This window comes from Pan troglodytes, chromosome 18, assembly GCF_028858775.2.
Source record: "Pan troglodytes isolate AG18354 chromosome 18, NHGRI_mPanTro3-v2.0_pri, whole genome shotgun sequence".
Classification (NCBI taxonomy): domain Eukaryota; kingdom Metazoa; phylum Chordata; class Mammalia; order Primates; family Hominidae; genus Pan; species Pan troglodytes.
The window spans coordinates 92,645,496-92,661,790 of NC_072416.2; positions in this window are offsets into that span (position 1 = coordinate 92,645,496).

Here is a 16,295-nt window from a genome sequence, read left to right on the forward strand (position 1 = left end):
GTAGATACCTCCATGGTTAAAGAGATGGCGTTGTGTATATTTCCATGTTGATGGAGATAGCGGTGTAGATATTTCCATGTTTATAGAGATAGCGGTGTAGTTATTTCCATGTTTATAGAGATAGCGGTGTAGATATTTCCATGTTTCTACAGATGACTGTGTAGATATTTCCATGCTTGTACAGATGGCAGTGTAGATATTTCCATGTTTATAGAGATAGAAGTGTAGATATTTTCATGTTTATACATATTGAGGTGGAGATTTGTCCATGTTTATACAGATAGCAATGGAGGTATTTCGACGTTAATACACACAGCGGTGTAGATATTTCCATGTTTATACAGATGGCTGTGCCGATATTTCCATGTTTATACAGAGTTCTCTGTAGATATTTCCATGTTTATATAGATGACAGTGCAGATATTTCCAGGTTTATACAGATGGCTGTGTAGATATTTCCATGTTTATACAGATGGCTGTGTAGATATTTCCATGTTTATACAGATGAGTTTGTAGGTATTTCCATGTTTATACAGATGGCGGTGTAGGTATTTCCATGTTTATAGAGATAGCTGTGTAGATATTTCCATGTTTACACAGATAGCGGTTTAGATATTTCCATGTTTATACAGATCGCGGTGTAGATATTTCCATGTTTATACAGATCGCGGTGTAGATATTTCCATGTTTATACCGATAGCGGTGTAGATATTTCCATGTTTATACAGATGACGGTGTAGATATTTCCATGTTTATAGAGATGGCGGTGTAGATATTTCCATGTTTATAGAGATAGCGGTGTAGATATATCAATGTTCATAGAGATAGCAGTGAGGATATTTCCATGTTTATACAGATAGCAGTGTAGATATTTCCACTTATATAGAGATAGCGGTTTAGATATTTCATATTTATACAGAGAGAGGTGTAGATATTTCCATGTTTATACAGATTGCGGTGTAGATATTTCCATGTTTATACTGATAGCGGTGTAGATATTTCCACGTTTATACAGATGGCGGTGTAGATATTTCCATCTTTCTACAAATGGCAGTGTAGATATTTCCATGTTTATAGAGAGGGCGGTGTAGATATTTCCATGTTTATATAGATGGCAGTGTAGATATTTTCTTGTTTATGTAGATGGCGTTGTAGATACCTCCATGTTTAAAGAGATGGCGGTGTGTATATTTCCATGTTGATGGAGATAGCGGTGTAGATATTTCCATGTTTATAGAGATAGCGGTGTAGTTATTTCCATGTTTATAGAGATAGCGGTGTAGATATTTCCATGTTTCTACAGATGACTGTGTAGATATTTCCATATTTGTACAGATGGCTGTGTAGATATTTCCATGTTTATAGAGATAGAAGTGTAGATATTTTCATGTTTATACATATTGCGGTGGAGATTTGTCCATGTTTATACAGATAGCAATGGAGATATTTCCATGTTAATACACATAGCGGTGTAGATATTTCCATGTTTATACAGATAGCGTTGTAGATATTTCCATGTTTATACAGATGGCTGTGCCGATATTTCCATGTTTATACAGAGTTCTCTGTAGATATTTCCATGTTTATATAGATGACAGTGCAGATATTTCCAGGTTTATACAGATGGCTGTGTAGATATTTCCACGTTTATACAGATGGCTGTGTAGATATTTCCATGTTTATACACATGACTTCGTAGGTATTTCCATGTTGATACAGATGGCGGTGTAGATATTTCCATGTTTATAGAGATAACTCTGTAGATATTTCCATGTTTACACAGATAGCGGTTTAGATATTTCCATGTTTATACAGATCGCGGTGTAGATATTTCCATGTTTATACAGATCGTGGTGTAGATATTTCCATGTCTATACAGATAGCGGTGTAGATATTTCCATGTTTATACAGATGACGGTGTAGATATTTCCATGTTTATAGAGATGGCGGTGTAGATATTTCCATGTTTATAGAGATAGCGGTGTAGATATATCAATGTTCATGGAGATAGCAGAGAGGATATTTCCATGTTTATACAGATAGCAGTGTAGATATTTCCACTTTTATAGAGATAGCGGTTTGGATATTTCATATTTATACAGAGAGCGGTGTAGATATTTCCATGTTTATACAGACTGCGGTGTAGATATTTCCATGTTTATAGAGATGGCGGTGTAGATATTTCCATGTTTATAGAGATAGCGGTGTAGATATATCAATGTTCATGGAGATAGCAGTGAGGATATTTCCATGTTTATACAGATAGCAGTGTAGATATTTCCACTTTTATAGAGATAGCGGTTTGGATATTTCATATTTATACAGAGAGCGGTGTAGATATTTCCATGTTTATACAGACTGCGGTGTAGATATCTCCATGTTTATAGAGATGGCGTTGTAGATATTTCCATGTTTATAGAGATAGCGGTGTAGATATATCAATGTTCATGGAGATAGCAGTGAGGATATTTCCATGTTTATACAGATAGCAGTGTAGATATTTCCACTTTTATAGAGATAGCGGTTTGGATATTTCATATTTATACAGAGAGCGGTGTAGATATTTCCATGTTTATACAGACTGCGGTGTAGATATTTCCATGTTTATACAGATAGCGGTGTAGGTATTTCCACGTTTATACAGATGGCGGTGTAGATATTTCCATCTTTCTACAAATGGCGGTGTAGGTATTTCCACGTTTATACAGATGGCGGTGTAGATATTTCCATCTTTCTACAAATGGCAGTGTAGATATTTCCATGTTTATAGAGATGGCGGTGTAGATATTTCCATGGTTATATAGATGGCAGTGTAGATATTTTCTTGTTTCTGTAGATGGCGTTGAAGATACCTCCATGTTTAAAGAGATGGCGGTGTGTATATTTCCAAGTTGATGGAGATAGCGGTGTAGATATTTCCATGTTTATAGAGATAGCGGTGAAGTTATTTCCATGTTTATAGAGATAGCGGTGTAGATATTTCCATGTTTCTACAGATGACTTTGTAGATATTTCCATGTTTGTACAGATGGCAGTCTAGATATTTCCATGTTTATAGAGATAGAAGTGCAGATATTTAAATGTTTATATATATTGTGGTTGAGATTTGTCCATGTTTATACAGATAGCAATGGAGATATTTCCACGTTAATACAAATAGCGGTGTAGATATTTCCATGTTTATACAGATAGCGTTGTAGATATTTCCATGTTTATACAGAGTTCTCTGTAGATATTTCCATGTTTATATAGATGACAGGGCAGATATTTCCAGGTTTATACAGATGGCTGTGTAGATATTTCCATGTTTATACAGATGGCTGTGTAGATATTTCCATGTTTATACAGATGACTTTGTAGGTATTTCCATGTTTATACAGATGGCGGTGTAGATATTTCCATGTTTATAGAGATAGCTGTGTAGATATTTCCATATTTATACAGATAGCGGTGTAGATATTTCCATGTATGTACAGATGGCGGTGTTGATATTTCCATCTATACACAGATGGCCGTGTAGATATTTCCATGTTTATACAGATGGCAGCGTAGATATTTCCATGGACATGCAGATGGCGGTGTAGATATTTCTATGTTTATACAGATAGCGGTGTAGATATTTCCATGTTTTCACAGATAGTGGTGTAGGTATTTCCGTGTTTATACACATAGCGGAGTAGATACTTCCATCTTTATGGAGATGGCAGTGTAGATATTTTCATGTTTATAGAGATGGCAGTGTAGATATTTCCATATTTATAGAGATAGCGGTGTAGATATTTCCATCTTTCTACAGATGGCAGTGTAGATATTTCCATGTTTATACAGATGGTGGTGTAGATATTTCCATATTTATACAGATGTCTGTGTAGATATTTGCATGTGTATTCAGATGGTATTGTAGGTATTTCCATGTTTATACAGATGGTGGTGTAGATATTTCCATGTTTATTCAGATGACTGTGTAGATATTTCCATGTATTTAAAGATGGCAGTGTAGATATTTCAATGTTTATAGAGATGGCGCTGTAAATATTTCCATGTTTATACAGATCGCTGTGTAGATATTTCCATGTTTATACAGATTGCGGTGTAGATATTTCCATCTTTTTACAGATATTGGTGTAGATATTTCCATGTTTACACAGATTGCTGTGTAAATATTTCCATCTTTCTGCAGATGGCATTGTAGATATTTCCACGTTTATACCGATGGCGGTGTAGATATTTCCATGTTTATATAGATGGTGGTGTAGATATTTCCATGTTTATACAGATAGCGGTGTAGATATTTCCATGTTTATACAGATAGCGGTGTAGGTATTTCCATGTTTATAGAGATATCTGTGTAGGTATTCCAATGTTTATAGACATAGCGGTGTAGATATTTCCATGTTTATATAGATGGCGTTGTAGATATTTCCATGTTTATAACGATAGCGGTGTTGGTATTTCCACGTTTATACAGATAGCGATGTAGATATTTCCATGTTTATACAGCTCGTGGTGCAGATATTTATATCTTTATACAGATGGCATTGTAGATATTTCCTTATTCACACTGATGGCGGTGTAGATGTTTCCATGTTTATACAGATGGCGGGGTAGTTAGTCCCATGTTTATGGAGATGGCAGTGTAGATATTTTCATGTTCATAGAGATGGCGGTGTAGATATTTCCATGTTTATAGAGATAGCAGTGTAGATATTTACATGTTTATACAGATGGCTGTGTAGATATTTCCATTTGTATACAGATGGCATTGTAGATATTTCCATGTTTATACAGATGACTGTATAGGTATTTCCATGTTTTTACAGATGGCAGTGCAGATATTTCCATGTTTATAGAGATAGCGGTGTAGATATTTCCATGTTTGTACAGATGGCGGTGTTGATATTTCTATCTATACACAGATGGCCGTGTAGATATTTCCATGTTTATACAGATGGCGGCGTAGATATTTCCATAGACATGCAGATGGCGGTGTAGATATTTCCATGTTTATACAGATAGCGGTGTAGATATTTCCATGTTTTCACAGATGGTTGTGTAGATATTTCCGTGTTTATACACATGGCAGAGTAGATACTTCCATCTTTATGGAGATGGCAGTGTAGATATTTTCATGTTTATAGAGATGGCGGTGTAGATATTTCCATATTTATAGAGATAGCGGTGTAGATATTTTTATCTTTCCACAGATGGCAGTGTAGATATTTCCATGTTTATACAGATGGCGGTGTAGATATTTCCATATTTATACAGATGTCTGTGTAGATATTTCCATGTGTATACAGATGGTATTGTAGGTATTTCCATGTTTATACAGATGGTGGTGTAGATATTTCCATGTTTATTCAGATGACTGTGTAGATATTTCCATGTTTTTACAGATGGCAGTGTAGATATTTCAATGTTCATAGAGAGGGCGCTGTAGATATTTCCATGTTTATACAGATAACGGTGTAGGTAATTCCATGTCTATACAGACAGCAGTGGATATATATCCATGTTTATACACATAGCGGTGTACATATTTCCATGTTTATAGAGACAGCGGTGTAGGTATTTCCATGTTTATACAGATAGCGCTGCAGATATTTCCATGTTTATACAGATGCCTACGCTGATATCTCCATATTTACACAGAGGACTGTGTAGATATTTCTATGTTTATACATATGGCAGTGTAGATATTTAAATGTTCCTACACATGACTGTGTAGGTATTTCCACGTTTATACAGATGTCTTTATAGATATTTCTGTGTTCATAGAGCTAGCGGTGCAGATATTTCCATGTTTATACAGATAGCGATGTATATATTTCCATGTTTATACAGATCGTGGTGTAGATATTTCCATGTTTATACAGATACCGTTGTAGATATTTCCATGTTTATACAGACCGCAGTGTAGATATTTCCATGTTTATAAAGATAGCAGTGTAGATATTTCCATGTTTGCACAGATGGCGGTGTTGATGTTTCCATCTATACACAGATAGCCCTGTTGGTATGCCCATGTGTATACAGATGGCATTGTAGATATTTCCATGTTTATACAGATGGTGGTGTAGATATTTCCATGTTTGCACAGATGACAGTATAGATATTTCCATGTTTATACAGATGGCGGTGTAGGTATTTCCATGTTTATAGAGACAGCGGTTTAGATATTTCCATATTTATACAGATAACGGTGTAGAAATATCCATGTTTATACAGATCGCTGTGTAGATATTTCCATGTTTATACAGATCGCGGTGTAGATATTTCCATGTTTATACAGATAGCGGTGTAGGTATTTCCATGTTTATACAGATAGCAGTGTAGATATTTCCATGTTTATAGAGATAGCGGTGTAGGTATTTACATGTTTATAGACATAGCGGTGTAGATATTTCCATGTTTATATAGATGGCGTTGTAGATATTTCCATGTTTATACCGATAGCGGTGTTGGTATTTCCACGTTTATACAGATAGCGATGTAGATATTTCCATGTTTATACAGCTCGCGGTGCAGATATTTATATCTTTATACAGATGGCATTGTATATATTTCCCTATTCACACAGATGGCGGTGTAGATGTTTCCATGTTTATACAGATGGCGGAGTAGTTAGTTCCATGTTTATGGAGATGGCAGTGTAGATATTTTCATGTTTATAGAGATGGCGGTGTAGATATTTCCATGTTTATAGAGATAGCAGTGAAGATATTTACATGTTTATACAGATGGCTGTGTAGATATTTCCATGTGTATACAGATGGCATTGAAGATATTTCCATGTTTATACAGACGTCTGTATAGGCATTTCCATGTTTTTACACATGTCCGTGCAGATATTTCCATGTTTATTGAGATAGCGGTGTAGATATTTCCATGTTTGTACAGATGGCGGTGCTGATATTTCCATCTATACACAGATGGCCGTGTAGATATTTCCATGTTTATACAGATGGCGGCGTAGATATTTCCATGTTTATACAGATAGCGGTGTAGTTATTTCCATGTTTACACAGATGGTGGTGTAGATATTTCCGTGTTTATACACATGGCGGAGTAGATACTTCCATCTTTATGGAGATGGCAGTGTAGATATTTTCATGTTTATAGAGATGGCGGTGTAGATATTTCCATATTTATAGAGATAGCGGTGTAGATATTTCCATCTTTCTACAGATGGCAGTGTAGATATTTCCATGTTTATACAGATGGCTGTGTATATATTTCCATATTTATACAGAAGTCAGTGTAGATATTTCCATGTGTATACAGATGGTATTGTAGGCATTTCCATGTTTATACAGATGGTGTAGTATTTGTTTCCATGTTTATTCAGATGACTGTGTAGATATTTCCATGCTTTTACAGATGGCAGTGTAGATACTTCAATGTATATAGAGATGGCGCTGTAGATATTTCCATGTTTATAGAGATAACGGTGGAGATATTTCCATGTTTATGCAGAGAGCAGTGGAGATATTTCCATGTTTATACCCATAGCGGTGTACATATTTCGATGTTTATAGAGACAGCGGTGTAGGTATTTCCATGTTTATACAGATAGCGGTGCAGATATTTCCATGTTTATACAGATGCCTATGCAGATACTTCCATATTTATACAGAGCGTTGTGTAGATATTTCTATGTTTACACAGATGGCAGTGTAGATATTTAAATGTTCCTACACATGACTGTGTAGGTATTTCCACGTTTATACAGATGTCTTTATATATATTTCCATGTTTATAGAGATAGCGGTGCTGATATTTCCATGTTTATACAGATAGGGGTGTAGATATTTCCATGTTTATACAGATCGTGGTGTAGATATTTCCATGTTTATACAGATACCGTTGTAGATATTTCCATGTTTATGCAGACCGCAGTGTAGATATTCCCATGTTTATAGTGATAGCAGTGTAGATATTTCCATGTTTGCACAGATGGCGGTGTTGATGTTTCCATCTATACACTGATTGCCATGTAGGTATTTCCATGTGTATACAGATGGCATTGTAGATATTTCCATGTTTATACAGATGGTGGTGTAGATATTTCCATGTTTACACAGATGCCTGTATAGGTATTTCTATGTTTATACAGATGGCGGTGTAGATATTTCCATGTTTATAGAGACAGCGGTGTAGATATTTCCATATTTATACAGATAATGGTGTAGAAATATCCATTTTTCTACAGATCGCAGTGTAGATATTTCCATGTTTATACAGATCGCGGTGTAGCTATTTCCATGTTTATACAGATAGCGGTGTAGGTATTTCCATGTTTATACAGATAGCAGTGTAGATATTTCCATGTTTATAGAGATAGCGGTGTAGGTATTTCCATGTTTATAGACATAGCGGTGTAGATATTTCCATGTTTATATAGATGGCGTTGTAGATATTTCCATGTTTATACCGATAGCGGTGTTGGTATTTCCACGTTTATACAGATAGCGATGTAGATATTTCCATGTTTATACAGCTCGCGGTGCAGATATTTATATCTTTATACAGATGGCATTGTAGATATTTCCCTATTCACACAGATGGTGGTGTAGATGTTTCCATGTTTATACAGATGGCGGAGTAGTTAGTTCCATGTTTATGGAGATGGCAGTGTAGATATTTTCATGTTCATAGAGATGGCGGTGTAGATATTTCCATGTTTATAGAGATAGCAGTGTAGATATTTACATGTTTATACAGATGGCTGTGTAGATATTTCCTTGTGTATACAGATGGCATTGTAGATATTTCCATGTTTATACTGATGAATGTATAGGTATTTCCATGTTTTTACAGATGGCAGTGCAGATATTTCCATGTTTATAGAGATAGCGGTGTAGATATTTCCATGTTTGTACAGATGGTGGTGCTGATATTTCCATCTATAAACAGATGGCCGTGTAGATATTTCCATGTTTATACAGATGGCGGCATAGATATTTCCATGGACATGCAGATGGCGGTGTAGATATTTCCATGTTTATACAGATAGCGGTGGAGTTATTTCCATGTTTACACAGATGGTGGTGTTGAAATTTCCGTGTTTATACACATGGCGGAGTAGATACTTTCATTTTTATGGAGATGGCAGTGTAGATATTTTCATGTTTATAGAGATGGCGGTGTAGATATTTCCATATTTATAGAGATAGCGGTGCAGATATTTCCATGTTTATTAAGATAGCGGTGTATATATTTCCATGTTTATACAGATAGCGGTGCAGATATTTCCATGTTTGTACAGATGGCGGTGTTGATATTTCCATCTATACACAGATGACCGTGTATATATTTCCATGTTTATACAGATGGCGGCACAGATATTTCTATGGATATGTAGATGGTGGTGTAGATATTTCCATGAATATACAGATAGCGCTGTACTTATTTCCATGTTTATAAAGAGAGCGGTGTAGATATTTCCATGGATGTACACATGGCTGTGTAGATATTTCCATGTTTATACAGATGGCGGTGTAGATATTTCCATGTTTATACAGATAACTTTGTAAGTAATTCCATGTTTATACAGATGGCAGTGTAGATATTTCGATGTTTATAGAGATAGCAGTGGAGATATTTCCATGTCTATACAGATAGCGGTGTAGTTCTTTCAATGTTTATATAGATAGCGGAGTAGAAATTTTCATGTATATACACATGGCTATGTAGATATTTCTATGTTTATACAGATGGCGGTGTAGCTATTTCCATGTTTATAGAGATAGCGGTGTAGATATTTCCATGTTTATACATATAGCGGTGTAGATATTTCCATGTTTATACAGATCGCGGTGCAGATATTTCCATGTTTATTAAGATAGCGGTGTATATATTTCCATGTTTATACAGATAGCGGTGCAGATATTTCCATGTTTGTACAGATGGCGGTGTTGATATTTCCATCTATACACAGATGACCGTGTATATATTTCCATGTTTATACAGATGGCGGCACAGATATTTCTATGGATATGTAGATGGTGGTGTAGATATTTCCATGAATATACAGATAGCGCTGTACTTATTTCCATGTTTATATAGAGAGCGGTGTAGATATTTCCATGGATGTACACATGGCTGTGTAGATATTTCCATGTTTATACAGATGGCGGTGTAGATATTTCCATGTTTATACAGATAACTTTGTAAGTAATTCCATGTTTATACAGATGGCAGTGTAGATATTTCGATGTTTATAGAGATAGCAGTGGAGATATTTCCATGTCTATACAGATAGCGGTGTAGTTCTTTCAATGTTTATATAGATAGCGGTGTAGAAATTTTCATGTATATACACATGGCTATGTAGATATTTCTATGTTTATACAGATGGCGGTGTAGCTATTTCCATGTTTATAGAGATAGCGGTGTAGATATTTCCATGTTTATACATATAGCGGTGTAGATATTTCCATGTTTATACAGATCGCGGTGCAGATATTTCCATGTTTACAGAGATGGTGGTGTAGATATTTCCGTGTTTATACACATGGCAGAGTAGATACTTCCATCTTTATGGAGATGGCAGTGTAGATATTTTCATGTTTATAGAGATGGCGGTGTAGATATTTCCATATTTATTGAGATAGCGGTGTAGATATTTCCATCTTTCTACAGATGACAGTGTAGATATTTCCATGTTTATACAGATGGCGGTGTAGATATTTCCATATTTATACTGATGTCTGTGTAGATATTTCCATGTGTATACAGATGGTATTGTAGCTATTTCCATGGTTATACAGATGGTTGTGTAGATGTTTCCATGTTTATTCAGATGACTGTGTAGATATTTCCATGCTATTACAGATGGCAGTGTAGATATTTCAATGTTTATAGAGATGGCGCTGTAGATATTTCCATGTTTATAGAGATAACGGTGGAGATATTTCCATGTTTATACAGAGAGCAGTGGAGATATTTCCATGTTTATACACATAGCGGTGTACATATTTCCATGTTTATAGAGACAGCGGTGTAGGTATTTGAATGTTTATACAGATAGCGGTGCAGATATTTCCATGTTTATACAGATGCCTATGCGGATATTTCCATATTTATACAGAGGGCCGTGTAGATATTTCCATGTTTATAGAGATAGCAGTGTAGATATTTCCATTTTTGCACAGATGGCAGTGTTGATGTTTCCATCTATACACAGATTGCCATGTTGATATTTCCATGTGTATACAGATGACATTGTAGATATTTCCATGTTTATACAGATGGTGGAGTAGATATTTCCATGTTTACACAGATGACTGTATAGGTATTTCCATGTTTATACAGATGGCGGTGTAGATATTTCCATGTTTATAGAGATAGCGGTGTAGATATTTCCATATTTATACAGATAACGGTGTAGAAATTTCCATGTTTATACAGATAGCGCTGTAAATATTTCCATGTTTATACAGATCACGGTGTAGGTATTTCCATGTTTATAGAGATAGCGGTGTAGATATTTCCATGTTTGTACAGACCGTGGTGGAGATATTTCCATGTTTATACAGATAGCGGTGTAGATATTTCCATGTTTGTACAGGTGGCGGTGTTGATATTTCCATCTCTACACAGATGACCGTGTATATATTTCCATGTTTATACAGATGGCGGCGCAGATATTTCTATGGATATGTAGATGGTGGTGTAGATATTTCCATGTTTATACAGATAGCGCTGTACTTATTTCCATGTTTATATAGAGAGCGGTGTAGATATTTCCATGGATGCACACATGGCTGTGTAGATATTTCCATGTTTATACAGATGGCGGTGTAGATATTTCCATGTTTATACACATAACTTTGTAAGTATTTCCATGTTTATACAGACGTCGGTGTAGATATTTCGATGTTTATAGAGATAGCAGTGGAGATATTTCCATGTTTATACAGATAGCGGTGTAGATATTTCCATGTTTATACTGATCACGGTGTAGATATTTCCATGTTTATAGAGATGGCGGTGTAGATATTTCCTTGTTCATAGAGGTAGCGGTGTTGATTTTTCCATGTTTTTAGGGATAGCTGTGTGGATATTTCCATGTTTATACAGATAGGGGTGTAGATATTTCCATGTTTATAGAGATGGCGGTGTAGATATTTCCATGTTTATAGAGATCACGGTGTAGTTATTTCCATGTTTATACAGATAGCGGTGTAGATATTTCCATGTATATACAGATGGCTGTGTAGATATTTCCATGTTTATACAGACGGCTGTGTAGATATTTCCAGGTTTAAACAGATGACTTTGTAGGTATTTCCATGTTTATACAGATGGCGGTGTAGGTATTTCCATGGTTATAGAGATAGCTGTGTAGATATTTCCATGTTTATACAGATAGCGGTGTAGATATTTCCATGTTTATACAGATCGCGGTTTAGATAATTCCATGTTTATACAGACAGCAGTGGAGATATTTCCATGTTTATACACATAGCGGTGTACATAATTCCATGTTTATAGAGACAGAGGTGTATGTATTTCCATGTTTATAGAGATAGCGGTGCAGATATTTCCATGTTTATACAGATGCTTATGCAGATATTTCCATATTTATACAGAGGGCTGTGTAGATATTTCCATGTTTGTACAGATGGCAGTGTAGATAGTTCCATGTTCCTACACATGACTGTGTAGGTATTTCCATTTTTATACAGATGGCTTTGTAGATATTTCCATGTTTATAGAGATAGCGGTGTAGATATTTCCATGTTTATACAGATAGCGGTGTAAATATTTCCATGTTTATACAAATCATGGTGTAGATATTTCCTTGTTTATACAGATTGTAGTGTTGATATTACCATGTTTATAGGGATAGCGGTGGAAATATTTCCACATTTATACAGATAGCGGTGTAGTTATTAGCATGTTTATACAGATAGCGGTATAGATATTTCCATGTATAAACAGATGTCTGTGTACATATTTCCATATTTAAACAGATGGCGGTGTAGATATTTCCTTGTTTATACAAATAGCGGTGTAGTTATTTCCATGTTTATACAAATAGCGGTGTAGATATTTCCATGTATATACAGATGGCTGTGTAGATATTTCCATGTTTATACAGATGGCTGTGTAGATATCTCCATGTTTCTACAGATGACTTTGTAGGTATTTCCATGTTTATACAGATGGCGGTGTAGGTATTTCCATGTTTATAGAGATAGCTGTGTAGATATTTCCATGTTTATACACATAGCGGTGTAGATATTTCCATGTTAATACAGATCGCGGTGCAGATATTTCCATGTTTATACAGACAGCAGTGGAGATATTTCCATGTTTATACACATAGCGGTGTACATATTTCCATGTTTATAGAGACAGCGGTGTATGTATTTACATGTTTATACAGATAGCGGTGCAGATATTTCCATGTTAATACAGATGCCTATGCAGATATTTCCATATTTATACAGAGGGCTGTGTAGATATTTCCATGTTTATACAGATGACCGTGTAGATATTTCCATGTTTATAGAGATGGCGGCACAGATATTTCTATGGATATGTAGATGGCGGTGTAGATATTTCCATGTTTATACAGATAGCCGTGTAGTTATTTCCATGTTTATATAGATAGCGGTGTAGATATTTCCATGTATATACACATGGCTGTGAAGATATTTCCATGTTTATATAGATAGCGGTGTAGATATTTCCATGTATATACACATGGCTGTGTAGATATTTCCATGTTTATACAGATGGCGGTATAGATATTTCCATGTTTATACAGAGAATTTTATAAGTATTTCCATGTTTATACAGATGGCGGTGTAGTTATTTCCATGTTTATAAAGGTAGCTGTGTAGATATTTCCATGTTTATACAGATAGCGGTCTAGATATTTCCATGTTTATAAAGATCGCGTTGTAGATATTTCCAAGTTTATACAGATAGCGCTGTAGATATTTCCATGTTTATACAGATGGCGGTGTAGATATTTCCTTGTTTATACAGATGGCGGTGTAGATATTTCCATGTTTATAGAGATAGCGGTGTAGATATATCCATGTTCATAGAGATAGCAGTGAGGATATTTCCATGTTTATACAGGTAGCAGTGTAGATATTTCCACTTTTATAGAGATAGCGGTTTAGATATTTCATATTTATACAGATAGCAGTGTAGATATTTCCATGTTTATACAGAATGCAGTGTAGATATTTCCATGTTTATAGAGATAGCAGTGTAGAAATTTCCATGCTTATGCAGATCGCGTTGCAGATATTTCCATCTTTCTACAGATGGCGGTGTAGATATTTCCATGTTTATACAGATCGTGGTGTAGATATTTCCGTGTTTATATAGATGGCGATGTAGATATTTCCTGGTTTATAGAGATAGCATTTTAGGTATTTCCATGTTTATACAGATAGCTGTGTAGGTATTTCCATGTTTATACAGATAGCGGTGTTGCTATTTCCATGTTTATACAGATAGCTGTGTAGATATTTCCATGTTTATAGATCTCGCGGTGTATATATTTACATCTTTATAGAGATGGCAGTGTAGATATTTCCATGATTATAAAAATGGCTGTGTAGATAGTTCCATGTTTTTGGAGATGGCAGTGTAATTATTTTCATGTTTATAGAGATGGCGGTGTAGTTATTTCCATGTTTGTAGAGATACTGGTGTAGATATTTCCATGTTTATAAAGATAGAGGTGCAGATATTTCCATGTTTATAGAGATTATGGTGTAGATATTTCCATGTTTATGCAGATGGCTGTGTAGATATTTCCATGTATATACAGATGCCAGTGTAGTTATTTCCAAGTTTACACAGATGGTAGTGTAGATCCTTCCATGTTTATACAGATGACTTTGTAGATATTTCCAAGCTTTTACAGATGGCGGTGTAGATATTCCATGCTTATAGAGACAGCGGTGAAGATATTTCCATGTTTATACAGATGTCGGTGTAGATATTTCCATGTTTATACAGATAGCGGTGGAGATATTTCCAAGTTTATACAGATAGCGGCGTAGATATTTCCATGTTTATACAGATAGCGGTGTAGATATTTCCATGTTTATACAGATAGCATTGTAGGTATTTCCATGTTTATAGAGATAACAGTGTAGATACTTCCATGTTTATAATGATGGAGGTATAGATATTTCCATGTATATACAGATGACTGTGTACAAATTTCCATGTTTTTACAGATGGCGGTGTAGATATTTCCATGTTTATAGAGATGGCTGTGTGGATATTTCCATGATTATACACATGACGGTGTAGATATTTCCATGTTTATACAGATGGCGGTGTAGATATTTAGACGTTTATGCGGATGGCGGTGTAATTATTTCCAAGTTTACAGAGATAGCGGTGTAGATATTTCCATCTTTGCACAGATTGCCACGTAGATACTTCCATGTTTACGCAGATAGCTGTGTAGATATTTCCAAGTTTACATACATTGCTCTGTAGATGTTTCCATGTTTACACACATAGCGTGGTAGATATTTCCATGTTTATACAAATGAGTGTGTAGATATTTCCACGTTTATACAGATGGTGGTGTAGATATTTCCATGTTTATAGAGATAGCGGTGTAGAAATTTCCGTGTTTATACAAATAGCGGTGTAGATATTTCCATGTTTACCCAGATTGCCGTGTAGATATTCCCATGTTTATATAGGTAGCGGTGAAGATATTTCCATGTTTATACAGATAGCGGTGTAGATATTTCCATGTTTACAGAGATAGCGGTGTAAATATTTCCATGTTTTTATACAGATAGCAGTGTAGATGTTTCCAGGTGTATACAGATGGCAGTGTAGATATTTCCATGTTTATACAGATGGCGGTGTAGATATTTCCATGTTTATACAGATAACGGTGTGTCTATTTCCATGATTATACAGATAGCGGTGTAGCTATTTCCATGTTTTTAGAGATGGCTGTGTAGTTATTTCCATGTTTACATAGATGGCAGTGTAGATATTTCCATGTTTATTCAGATAGTGGTGAAGGTACTTCCATGTTAATACAGATGACTTTCTAGGAAATTCCATGTTAATACAGATGGTGGCGTAGATATTTCCATGTTTATAGAGATAGCCTTGTAGGTATTTCCATGTTTACACAGATAGTGGTGTAGACATTTCCATGTTTATAGAGATAGCGGTGTAGATATTTCCATATTTATAAAGATAGCAGTGTAGATATTTCCATGTTTATACAGATATCGGCACAGATATTTCCATGTTTATACAGGTAGCGGTGTAGATATTTC